Source organism: Callorhinus ursinus, unplaced genomic scaffold (genome assembly GCF_003265705.2).
Source record: "Callorhinus ursinus isolate GAN/ISIS: 27379988/994484 unplaced genomic scaffold, GSC_fseal_2.0 scaffold2, whole genome shotgun sequence".
Classification (NCBI taxonomy): domain Eukaryota; kingdom Metazoa; phylum Chordata; class Mammalia; order Carnivora; family Otariidae; genus Callorhinus; species Callorhinus ursinus.
In genome coordinates this window covers 88,422,645-88,436,410 of record NW_027397064.1, presented here as the reverse complement: position 1 = coordinate 88,436,410, position 13,766 = coordinate 88,422,645, and positions in this window count along the sequence as shown.

Here is a 13,766-nt window from a genome sequence, read left to right as displayed (position 1 = left end):
TACAGTCTTTGGTTTAAAATAGAATTTATCTGATATAAGGATTGACACCCCAGCTTTCTTTTGATGTCCATTGGCATCATAAATGGTTTCCACCCCCTCACTTTCAATCTGGAGGTGTCTTTGGGTCTAAAATGAGTCTCTTGCAGACAGCATATCAATGCAATGGGTCTTGCTCTTTTATCCAATTTGATACCCTGTGTCTTTTGATTGGGACATTTAGTCCATTTACATTCAGGATAAATATTGAAAGATATGAATTTAGTGCCATTTTATTACCTGTAAATTGACTGTTACTGTATATTGTCTTTGTTCCTTTCTGGTCTATGTTACTTTTGGGCTCTCTCTCTGTTTAGAGGATCCCTTTTAATATTTCTTGTAGGGCTGGTCTGGTGATCACAAATTATTTTAGTTTCTGTTTGTCCTGGAAGTTTTTTTTATCACTCCTTTTATTTTGATGAGTGTTTTTTTTTTTTAAGATTTATTTATTCATTTGAGACATAGAGATAGAGAGAGAGAGAGAGAGAGCATGAGCAGGGTCAGAGGCAGAGGGAGAGGGAGAAGCAGGCTCCCTGCTAGCCAGGAGCCTGACATGGGGCTCAATCCCAGAACCCTGGGACTATGACCCGAGCCAAAGGCAGACGCTTAACCATCTGAGCCACCCAGGCGCCCCCCTCCTTCTATTTTGAATAACATCCTAGCTGGACAAAGTATTCTTGGCTGCACATTTTTCTCATTTTACACCCTGAATATATCATGCTAGTCCTTTCTAGCCTGCCAGGTCTGTGGATAGATCTGCTGCCAATCTAATGTTTCTACCCTTGAAGCTTACAGACCTTTTTTCCTAGCTGCTTTCAGGATTCTCTTTGTTACTGAGATCTGCAAGTTTCACTATTATATGTCAGAGTGTAGACCTATTTTTAACTGATTTTGGTGGGGGGTGTCTCTGTGCCTCCTGGATTTTGATGCCTGTTTCCTTCCCCAGGTTAGGGAAGTTCTCTGCTATAATTTGGTCCAATATACCTTCTGCCCCCCTCTGTCTTTCCTCTTCTTCTGGGATCCCAATTATACTAGTATTGTTTCACTTTATGGTATCACATAGTTCTTGAATTCTCACTTTGTGATTCAGTAGTTGTTTATCTCTTTTTCTCAGCTTCTTTATTCTCCATCATTTGGTCTTCTATATCACTAATTCTCTCTTCTGCCTAATTTATCCTAGTGGTTAGTGCCTCCATTTTTTTATTGCATCTCATTAATAGCCTTTTTGATTTTGACTTGGTTAGATTTTTGTTCTTTTATTTCCCCAGAAAGAGATTCTCTAGTGTCTTCTATGCTTTTTTTCAAGCCCAGCTAGTATCTTTATAAAAGTTATTGTGAACCCTAGTTCCATCATCTTACTTATATCCCTACAGATTAGTTCCCTGGCAGTCAGTAGGGCCTCTTGTTCTCTCTCTCTTTTTTTTTTTTAAGATTTTATTTATTTATTTGACACAGAGAGAGTAAGAATGAGAGAGACAGAAAGCAAGCACAAGCAGGGGGAATGGCAGGCAGAGGGAGAGAGAGGAGCAGGCTCCCCGCTGAGCAGGGAGCCCAATGTGGGGCTCGATCCCAGGACCCTGAGATCATGACCTGAGCCAAAGACAGACACTTAACTGACTTAGCCACCCAGGTGCCCCTCTTGTTCTCTTTTTTGAAGTGAGTTTTTACATCTTGTCATTCTGTCCAGAGAACAGATGAGTGAGAGAACAAAATACTAAAATGGCAACAATGACCCCAGAGAAATATACACTAAACAAATCAGAAGAGACCTGACACCAGAAAACAAACAAACAAACAAAAACAATTTCAAGAAGAAAAAGAAAAAAAGAATATAATCAGACAGGTGAGCAGAATAGAGCCATGCACTGGATTCTGTGTGTATTTTGGTCTGTGTTTTAGAAAACTAGATCCCAAAATTTTTAAGGAAATAAACTTATATATGTACAAAAATAAAATTAAATACAATGAAAGGATAGAATGTAACTGTAAAAACGGAAATTAAAAGACAAGAAAAAACAAAAGTGGAAATAACCCAACAACAACAAAAAAGGAAGGAATATAAACAGGCAGGTGAACAGAACAGAGCAATACACTATCTCCTGAGTGTGTTTTGATCAGTTTGTTAGAAGAAACCACATCTCAGAGTTGTAAAGAAAGAAAAACTAATATATACAAAAATAAAATTAAATACATTGAAAGGATAGAATGTAACTGTAAAGAAAAAAATTTCAAAAGACTTTAACAAAAAAAAATGAACAAAGGAAGAAAAAAAACAACAAAAAAGATAATATGGTCAGACAAGTGAGTAGAACAGAGTCATACACTAGATTTTGGGTGTATTTTGGTCTGTTAGAAGAAACTGCATCCCTAAATTATAAAGAAAGAAAAATATATATATACAAAAATAAGATTAAATACAATGAAGGGATAGAAAGAAACTTTAAGAATGAAAATTTAAAAAGACTCAAAAAAAGAGTTGATAAAATAAGAAGTTGGTTGAAAAGGGAAAGAAAAAAATTTAAAAAAATTAAAGTTGAAAGACTAAAGAATCATTGGAAAAAAAGGCATGAATTCTATGAGCTGTATCCCCCTAGCGCTGGAGTTTTGCAGTTCTCATTGATCAGTAAACTTGGTGTTGGCTGCATGTTCTTGCTGATCTTCTGGGGAGGGGCCTGTTGCATTAATTCTCAAGTGTCTTTGCCCTGGGTGGAATTGTACCACCCTTGCCAGGGTGCCAGGCTAAGTAATCTGCTCCAGTTTGTTCTCTGTGGCTTTTTGTTCCCTGAAAGGATGAGAATGAAAATGACAGTCTTCCTATCTCCTGCCCTGGAGCTGAAAACTCAGGGCCCCACTCCTCATTGCACTCTCAGATAAAAGCAATCAATCATTCCTTCTCCTTGGTCTCTGGCTGCACTCTGTGCTCACCCAGCCTTTGACCCAGCATTTCTATCTCAGGCACATGACCCTTTCAAGTCTCCAAACCCTGCAGACTCCAGTGATGCACTCCTGGATCACTCCTCCCCACCCCGGGGAAGAAGGGGGGGTCTCCCCAGTTCTGCTGCTTATTGGGCCCTTGCTCAGAGAGCAGTTGCCTGAATGTGCTGTGGTTTGTGGGTTATGGCAACCCCAAGGCAAGAGCCCACTCCTGTACTCACTGTTTGTAGCTGGCTTCCCCATTTCTATACCTGGGAGCTCTGCCGCCCTCAGGCACCACAAGTCTTCCTGTGACCCTGAGGATCCTGACCACACTGTCACAGGTAGGGTTTTGCCCCCACTTCACCACGTGAGCAGCATCCCTCACCAGAGCCGACTTCCAAAAGTTCCAGTTTTGTGCTCTGCTGCTATATCACTTGCCGGTAGCAAGCTTACAAGGTTCCCTGCCCCCACGGTTTATCTTCACATATATTGCCTTTGAGTCACTTCTCCACAACTCCTCCTTGCAGAAAGTGTTCACTTTTCTATTTGTAGAGTTGCAGCTATTATTTTCTTGGATCTCCAGTTGAGTTTAGAGGTGTTCAGAATGATTTGATAGCTATCTAGCTGAATTCCTGGGACCAGACGAAATTAAGGTCTCCTACTCCTCTGCCATCTTGGATTCAGTCCTCCTTTATGTTTCTTAGTATTTTATGTATTTGGGTGCTTCCATGTTGGGTGCATAAATATTTTTAATTTTTATGTCTTCTTGTTGGATTGTCCCTTTTATTATGATATAGTGCCCTTCTTTGTCTCTTGTTACAGTCTTTGTTTTAAAGTATAGTTTGTCAGTTCAGGGAGCCTGGTTGGCTCATTCAGTTAAGCATCTGCCTTTGGCTCATGTCACGATCCCAGGGTCCTGGAATCGAGTCGCAAGTAGGGCTCCCTGCTCACCGGGGAGCCTGATTCTCCCTCTCCTCCCCACTCGTGCTCTCTCCCACTATCGTTGTCTCTCTCTCTCAAATGAATAAATGAGACCTTTAAAAAAGATTTTTTTAAAAAAATAAGCAAAAATAATAATAAAAAATAAAGTCTAGTTTGTCAGATATAAGTATTGTTTCTCTGGCTTTCTGTTGACATTCATTTGCATGTTAATTTTCTCCATCCACTCATTTTCAATCTACAGGTGTCTTTAGTTCTAAAATGAGTCTCTTATAGGCAGCATATAGATGGCTTTTTTTTTTTTAATCCATTCTGACACTCTATGCCTTTTTATTAGGGCATTTAGTCCACTTAAATTCAAAGTAATTATTGATAGCTATGTATTTATTGCCATTTTATTGCTTGTTTTGTCATTGTTTCTGGAGATTTTCTCTTACCCTTTCTTGTCTTTGTTACTTTTGGACTCTCCTTTGCAGTCAGAGTACCCTTTAATATTTCTTGCAAGGGCTGGTTTAGTGGTCATGAACTCCTTTAGCTTTGTTTTTCTGGGAAACTCTTTATCTCTCCTTCTCTTCTGAATGACAGCTTTGCTAGACAGACTATTCGTGGCTGCAGATTTTTCCCATTCAGCACTTTGAATATATCATGCCACCCCCTTCTGGCTTGCCAAGTTCTCTATGCCTCCTGGATCTGCAGGTCTGTTTCCTTCCCCAGATTAAGGAAATTTTTAGCTATTGCTTCAAGTAAACGTTCTGCCCCCTATCCTCCCTATTCTTCTGGAACTCCTATAATAGGAATGTTATAACATTTGATGGAGACACTGAATTCCCTAGGTCTATCCTCATGTTACATAATTCTTTCTCTTTCATTGTTTCATTACTTTCCATTATTTTGTCTTCTGGTTCACTAATCTGTTCCTCTGCTTCTTCTACTCTGTTGTTCATTACATTAAGCCTGTTTCTGATCCTGTTTATTGTATTCTTCAACTCTGATTCTTTTTTGAATTCTTTTATCTCTGTGGTAAGGGTCTCACTGATTTCTTCCATTCTTTTCTCAAGTCCAGTGAGTATCCTTATGATCATTGCTTTAAATTCTCCATCAGGCATGTTACTAACATCTGTTTCACTTTGATCTCTGGCCATGACCTTATCTTGTTCTTTCATTTTGGATAATTTTCTCTGTCTTCTCATTTTGTCTAAGTTCAGGCCTGCTTCTCTGTGTTAGAAAAGCCAGTTATGTCTCCTATTCCTAAAAGTAATGGCCTAATGAAGAAGAGGTTATTATGCCCAGGGCCTGGCACTTCCAGGGAGTGTTTCCAGTGTGTTCCGCATGCACCGTTGTGTTGTTCTGGCTACTCTGTCCTTTAGGCCAGTTGTCCACAAGACTCTCCTTGCCTGAGGGAGGAAATGTTTCATTCCTGGATGTGAATATGGTGTTTCAACTAGGTGTGCTCTGGGTTGCTTGTGAAATGAGACCTCCACCACAACTGAGGCCCTACAACACTCTCTGTTTGGGAGACATGGTGTGGGCAATTGTTTGTGCTGGTCTTCTAGGGTAGGGGCCTGCCACACTGGGACTAAGGTAAGCATGACTGAGGATAGTTCCCCAGCAGCACAAGGGTGGGGGTTAGCGTTTAGGCAGCTGGTGTCCACACTGCACTGCTTCCCACAAGTGGCTCTGTGGTTATGCTGGGGGTGGGGGAGGAAAATGGTACCTGCCGGCCAGCTCCTTTGTTCTCAGAAAGGTGTCTCTGTGAATGCTGCCTCTCACGGACATAGTCTGAGAAGAGGAAATAATCTACCTACTGTGTGCCCCAGGTGTTCTTCAGTTCACTGTTTCTGCACCACCCATCCCTGGGTTGTTTACCTGTCTTCCATCCTGGAGTATCTCAGCCAAGACTCCTGACCTTTAAAACTTCAGGCTTTAAGCTCTGCTGGTTGCAAGAACTCACAAAATTCAGCACCTCTCATTTTCCAAGCCAATAGCTATAGGTGATGTTCTCCTCTGCATTCCCCGTGTGCTCCTCCCTCTTGCCCTTCTCTATGACCCCAGTTCTCTCTCTTCAGCAGCAGTCAGGATCCCTTTCTCCCTTAAACCATGTCTCCACACTTTCTACCTTCTTCGATGTGGCCTCTTCTCCTCCTTTAGTTGTGGAGGTTGTTCTGTCAGTCTTCAGGTCAACTTCTGGGGTATTTGAGTTTATAGTTATCTAGTTGTATTTATGGGACAAGGTGAGCCTAGGGGCCTCCTACTCTGCCACTATCTTCCTGTCTTTTAGCATTTTTCTACCAGTTTTATTTCAGAAGACTCGAAGAATGAGCTGGTCTTCTAATGCTAAATAAGTGGAACATTATTTCCTTCTATCAGTAGAAGAGCTACTCTTTATTATCTTCAGCGGAGTCCCCACCACCACCACCGTCCCACCCCCAATATATACAAAATATGCCAGTCTCCTACTTTTGGCACAGATTTAGTAGGAGTCTGGCCTGACTGCCAGAATACAGCCAGGCATCCACTCAGACCACCCTGATGATCCACACTTTTAAAATTTGTAATAGCTTTGGGATGCCTGGGTGGCTCAATCAGTTAAGCATCTGCCTTTGGCTCAGGTCATCATCCCAGGGTCCTGGGATCCAGTCCCACATTGGGCTCCTTCCTCAGCAGGAAGCCTGCTTCTCCTTCTGCCTCTGCCTGCAGCTCCCCCTGCTTGTGCTCTCTCTCTCTCTCTGACAAATAAATTAAAAAAAAAAAAAAACTTGTAATAGCCTCCTCATTGTGTTCCCTATTTTCTTTTTTGCACTACCTCCATATAATTTAACTTCAACACAGAAATCAGAGTGATCTTTAAAGATGTAAGCTAGATAATGTTACTACTTTGGGCAAAATCTTGAATTTCACTCGAACTAAAGGTGAGAGTCTTTACAGTGGCCCAGGGGACCACATAGAACCTAATATCCCAGGCACTGTTCCACACTGACTCTTTGACATCTTTGAATAAGTGAGACTTGGACAGATTCAGCAGATTCTATTTTGAGAACAGAACTATTAAGACCTGCCAATGATCTGGATGTGGTAAGATCAGCGAAAGGGAACAATCAAATGTGGCAAATGACTCCTGAGTTTTTGCCCTGAGCACCTAGGTAAATGATTACATGTTAACTTTTCATGAGAAAGACCAGGCATAATATGCACATGGGGATTACAGGTAATAATTCTATCATATACATTTGAAATTTTAGGAACCTATTAGAAATCTAACTGAAGAGTAAGAATATGCAGCTGGTTATACAAATCTGGTAAGAGAAAACTAGGTGAGTGTGATTTCGTGGAACTCTAGAAAAAAATGCTACATCAAAAAGGATGCAGTGGCAATCTATTTTTGATGCTGCTAAGGTTGAGTAAAATTAGGACAGAAGTTGACAATGGATTAAACAAATTCAGGCTATTGGTGATCTTGGGAAGATGTTATTGGAGTGGTGAATGGATTAAGGACAGAATGGATGGAATCAAATGGTGGAAAGCTTATACAACTGATTAGATGGTAGAAAAATAAGTCAGTTCCCCCTCTGATTATATCCATTTTTATTGTGATATTAATTAACAAGCAGTAAATTTACCCTTCAAAGTGTATAATTTAGTGATTTAGCGGCATTTAATATAACCAGAGGTTGTACAACAATTACCACTATTGTAATTTTAGGACATTTTCAGTATCTCCCTCCCACCCCACCCTCCCAAAACACCCTAATCAGTAGCAGTCACTTTCCATCTTCTCCAATCCATCCCCTAACCCTGGCAGCTACTAATTTACTTTTTACCCCTATGGGTTTTTCTACTGCATGCAAATAAACTCATACAATATGTGGCCTTTTGTGTCTGGTTTCTTTCAGTTAGCATGTTTTCAAGGTTCAACTATTATGTATGTGTCAATATTTCATTCTTTTTTTTTAAGATTTTATTTATTTGAGAGAGAGTGATAGTGAGAGAGAGCACAAGCAGAAGGGAGGGGTAGAGGGAGAGGGAGAAGCAGGCTCCCCGCCGAGTAGGGAGCCAGACATGGGGGTTCAATCCCAGGACCCCAGGATCATGATCCAAGTCGAAGGCAGATGTTTAACCAACTGAGGCCTAACCAACCCAGGTGCCCCTATTTCATTCTTCTTATGGCTGAATATTTTTCCACTGAATGGTTTTACATTTTGTTTATCCATTCATCAGTATATAGACAACTGGAGTTGTTTCCACCTGTTGGCTATATGAGTAATGTTCATATAAACACCCATGTATGACTTTTTGTGTAGACATAAGTTTTCATTCCTGTGGGTATACCTAGGAGTGGAATTGCTAGACCATATAGTAGCTATGTTTGGCAATTTCAGGAACTGCCAGAGTGTTTTTCAAAAAGGCTGTACCATTTTATATTCCTATCAGCAATGTACAAGGAATGTGTATTTCTCCACATCCTTACCAACACCTATTGTTATATGACTTTAGGGTTACAGTCATGCTAGTGGGTGGGAAGTGGTATTGATTCTGTGGTTTTGATATGTATTTCCCAGATAAACAATAATGTTAAAAATCTTTAAACAGATTGTTTACTGACCATTTGTATATCTTTAGAGAAATGTATATTCAAATCATTTGTTCCTTTAAAAAATATATATATTAATTCATTTAATCTTCACAACAACTATAAGATATGCGTGGTACAATGGTTCCTATCTTACACATAAGGAAACTAAAGTGGAGTTTAAGCAACTTGCTCAGGAATACATAGCCACTAAGGCTTGGCTTGAGGTTCGATGCTCTTCAGTGCTAAGGCCCAGTGTACAAACTCCTGTTTCTAAATTCTATTCAATCTTATTCAACAATATCTCTGCCTGCACCAACCCCATACTTTTACAATTATATTTTCAAATGTGTTTTAATTTCTGAAAGAGAAGTTTCTACCTTTTTTTTTCATCAGCAATTTTCTAGGATATTACTTTCTGTTTTCTCTACCATTTGACCTACAGAACCAGCTTAACTTTCTTAAACGATGAGTAGGATTACATTTCTAAATTACCTTGGGGAGGATTTATATCTCAAAAGTAATGTCTATTAGGAAGAAGCTAGGTATCTACATTTATTGGATCTTTTATTGTTTCCTGTAGTTTTACAGTTTTTAACATATGAATCATATTTTTGTTAAGTATTTTATAGTTTTTGTTGTTGAGAATAGGTTCCTTTTTCTGTTTCACTCTTTAACATATTGTTGATAATATATAGGAAAATATTGATTTTTTTATACTAATTTTGTTTCTAACCATCATACTGAAGTCTTCATTTATTCTGGTAATTTTTTCCTGGATTTTCAAGATAGTTCTTTGCAAATAATTATATACCTGTGTCATCTGTCCATTTTTAAATTCAGTTATTCACTTTTATTTTTTGAGTTGTAAAAGTTTTTTATATTTTCTAGATAGAAGTTCCTTATCAGATATATGATTTGCAAATATTTTCTCCCATTTTATTGTTTGTCTTCATTTTCTTGATAGTATCCTTTAATTTGCAAGAGTTTTTAACTTTGATGAGGTCAAATGTATCTAGATTTTCTTTGGTTGATTGTGCTTTTGGTATAATATCTAAGAAACCGTTGCTTAAGCCAAGGTCATGAACATTTACATCCATGTTTTCTTTGAACTGATTCACAGTTGTAGCTCTGACATTCTGTCTTTCATCTATTTTGATTTAATTTTGGTATGTTAGGTGATAGTATAATTTTGATAGTACTGTACATCGAATTCTTAATTTCATTTTCAGGTTATTTGCTAGTAGTGTGTAAAAACACATTGATTTTTCTGTATTGATCTTGATCCTAAAACATTGCTGAACTCATTTACCATTATACTGATTGCTGCAGTATTATAATAATTCTTGAAATCAGAGACTATTAGCTATCTTTATTTTTTCTTTTTCAGAGCTATTTATGTAATGCCTTTGTCTAGTTTTGATATTAGGGTAATACTGACCTCATAGAATGAGTTGTTATGTATTCCTTCCTCTTCTAATTTTTGGGAAAGTTTGAGTAGAATTGATACTATTTCTTCCTTAAAAATATGGTAGCATTCACCTGGGAAGCAATGTGGGCCTGCAATTTTTTTTTTTTTTAATTTTATCTTATGCTAGTCACCATACAATACATCATTAGTTTTTGATGTAGTGAATTTCTTTATAGAAACTTTTTTTGGGGAAAAAAAAACTTTCCAATTTCTTGAACAGATACAGTCTTTTCAGGTTATCTCTTTCTTCTTCAGTGTGTTTTTCAAGGAATATATCTATTTCTCCCTAATTGTCAAATATATTGACATAAAGTTGTTCAAAATATTCCCTTATTATCCTTTCACTGAGATTTGTATTATGGCACAGAATATGATCTATCTTGGTAAATGGTTCATGTGCACTTGAGAAGAATATGTATTCTACTCTTGTGTACAGTGTTTTATAAAGGTCAATCAGATCAAGTTGGTCATGAGTGTTGTTCAAGTCCCCAAGTTCATTTGTCTATTTCTCCTTGTGGCTCTATCAGTTTTTACCTCACTTTTTTTGAAGTACTGTTAATAGGTGCATAAATCATTAGGATTACATCCTTTTGATGAGTTGACTACTTAACCCTTATGAAATGACCCATCACAATCATTACAAAATGGAAATTTTACAATAGAAATAAAAATCATTTCATAAGGATTATGAAGGATTATGCTGGTAATATTCTCACTCTGAAAATGTCCTTGTTTAAAGGCCACCTCAGTGTTCTTTTGACTAGTTTGAGCCATGTTGTATCTTTTCTCTATCCTAACTTATTTCTGTCTTTATGTATGAAATGTATTTCTTGTGGCAGCATATAGTTGGATCATGCCTTCAAATCTGACCTGATAATTTTACTGTTTTAATGACAATGTTTACATTATTTACATTTAATGTGATTATTTATATGGTTAGGTTTGTTTTCTATTTATCTTTGTTAAATATGTTCTTTGTTTCCCCTTTCTTTTTTTCCTACCATCTTTTGGATTATTTTCTTATGAGTTTGCTTTCTGCTTTGTTGGGTTATTCACTGTCTTTCTTTAGATATTTTATTGATTGCTTTATCTTGTCACAGTCTATGTTCAAGTGATAGTACAACACTTAAGCTCTACAAAAACTTTAATTTCTCCCCTCCTGGCCTTTATGCTAATGTTGTCATGCATTTTACTTACATATATTATAAACCCTGCAGTACACTGTATTATTGTTTAAACAGCAAATTATCTTTTAAAGGATTTGAGTAGAACAAATGTATATATTTACCTAAATAGTCATCAATTCTGGAGTTCTTTATTCCTTTGTGTATATTTACATTTCTACCTGGTATTATTTTCCTTCTGCTTGAGGACCTTCTTATAACATTTCTTATAGTGTGTGTCTACTGGTAATGAATTCTTCTAGTTTTTCTATGTCTGAAAATATCTTTACTTCACTGTTGTTTAAAAATATTTTAACAGGGGCGCCTGGGTGGCTCAGTTGGTTAAGCGACTGCCTTCAGCTCAGGTCGTGATCCTGGAGTCCCGGGATCGAGTCCCGCATCGGGCTCCCTGCTCAGCAGGGAGTCTGCTTCTCCCTCTGACCCTCTTCCCTCTCGTGCTCTCTCTCTCTCAAATAAATAAATAAAATCTTTAAAAAAATAAAAAATATTTTAACAGGACATATAATTCTAGGCTGACAAATGTTTTCATTACTTTAAAGATGCTGCTCCACTGTGTTCCCACTTGGGATTATTTCCAATTAAAAAAAAATTATTTCACTCTTATCTTTGTTGTTTTGTACATATCTTTTATTTTTGGGTACTTGTAGGTTTTTCCTTCTTTATCACCATTTTTTAACAATTTGGTGGTGATAGACCTTGCTGTAATTTTCTTCATGTTTCTTGCAGTTGTGTTTCATTGAGCTTCTTGGATTTGTGGCTTTATAAAGTTTGGAAAGGTTTTGAACGTATTTCTTGAAAAAAATTTTCTGCCCCTACCCCTCTTTCTCCTGTGGGGACTCATTACTCATACATTAGGCCACTTGAAGTTGTCCCACAACTCACTAATACTCTTTAATCTGGGGGTTCCTTTTTCTCTGTGTGTTTCACTTTGGATAGTTTCTATCGCTATGCCTACAAATTCTTATCTTCTGCCACACCTGATTTGCTGTTAATCCTATCCACTGTATTTTTCATCCTAGACATTGTAGTTTTTGTCTCTAAAAATTTGATTGGGTCTTTTTTTTTAAATCTCTACTTACCTCTTTGAATATACAGGATATAATCACAATTGTTTTGATATCCATTGCTACTAATTATATTACGTGCCAACTTGGGGACAGTTCTGACCAACTGGTTATTCTCATTGTGGGTTGTATTTTCTTAATCTCTCTGCATGTGTGGTAATCTTTGATTGCATGCATACTTTGTGATTTTATTTTGCTGGGTGCTGGATACTTTTGAATTCTCATAAATCTTCTTGAGCTTTTTTCAGGAATGATGCTAAGTTATTGGAAAACAGTTGATCCTTTCAGGTTTTGCTTTTATGGTTAGTTTGGCAGATTGGGAGCAGTTCTGAGTCTAAAGCTAATTATTCCCTGCTAATGAAGCAAGATATTCTTGAGTAATCTACCCAGTGTCTTATGAACTATGAGTGTTTCTAGTCAGGATGGAGGGAACAGGCACTATTTCCGGCCTTTTATGGGCTCCCAGCATAGGTTGTCTTTATTCCTTCCAGAAGATTCTTCCCTGGGCCTCAGGCAGTTTCCTCACAGCATGTGCTAATCAGGACTTTCCTGAATATTTTGACACTGGTACCCCTACACGTTGCCAGTTTTCTTTCTGTGCAGCTCTCTGCTCTTTGTTCCTCATCCTATCAACTCTCACTGCCCCGATGCCCCTGAACTCTTAATCTGTCTCTTCAATTCATGGTTTTAACTGGGCTTCACCTCAACTTCCCTTCCATATGTCAGGACCTGAAAACTCTCTCAAGTTATTATGCTGGGGCAACAGTAGGTCTCATCTCTTGTTTCCTGTCTTTCAAAAATCATTTTATCCTTTATTACCTGATATCCAGTGTCTTAAAAACCATCGATTAATGTAATTTGTCTGTTTTGGTTGTTACAGGTGGGAAGGTGAATTTAGACCCTGTAACCCCACCTGTGAGCTTTTCTTAAGCAGAGGTAGCAGGAAGGACTCTGAGATGGCCCATCATCAATGTATTTTCTTCTTTATGAGAATGGGAAATTTGGCCTACACACACACACACACACACACACACACACACACACACACACACGCATAGTATTTTGTTTCTCAGATCATAAAAAAAAACAAACAAAAAAAAACAGATGAAGCAACCACTGATACCACAAACAGATTCTTTCTCCAGAAACTAGAGAATTCCACTGGGGAACATTCCTTTATGGTGTGGTATGCTAACCCAAGCTTTGTCCTTATAGTTTACAAATCCAAATTTCTCCACAGGGGTCTGATAGATGGGAAGTTACAGGCCAGATATAATATGTAATTTACTGGGGAAATGGCAGTGAATGTAAAGGTAGGCCTGATACAAAGTCATTCGAATTCAGTAGTATGACAGCAAATAAGAGGGTCCTAACTTTCTGGTCCAACTTTATTGCACATTGCCATCCTAAATTCCCACCATCTACCTCAATCATAAGACTTTTTTACTGAAATACTCTATGAAAAAAAAATCCTTAAAAGAAGAGCAATATATAATATTAATAATTATATTGGCATTATTGTTAATGCTGATAAGTCTTTCAAAGAGGATCTACAGTCCCCCAAAGAAAGGTTAACCAGGAGGATGCAA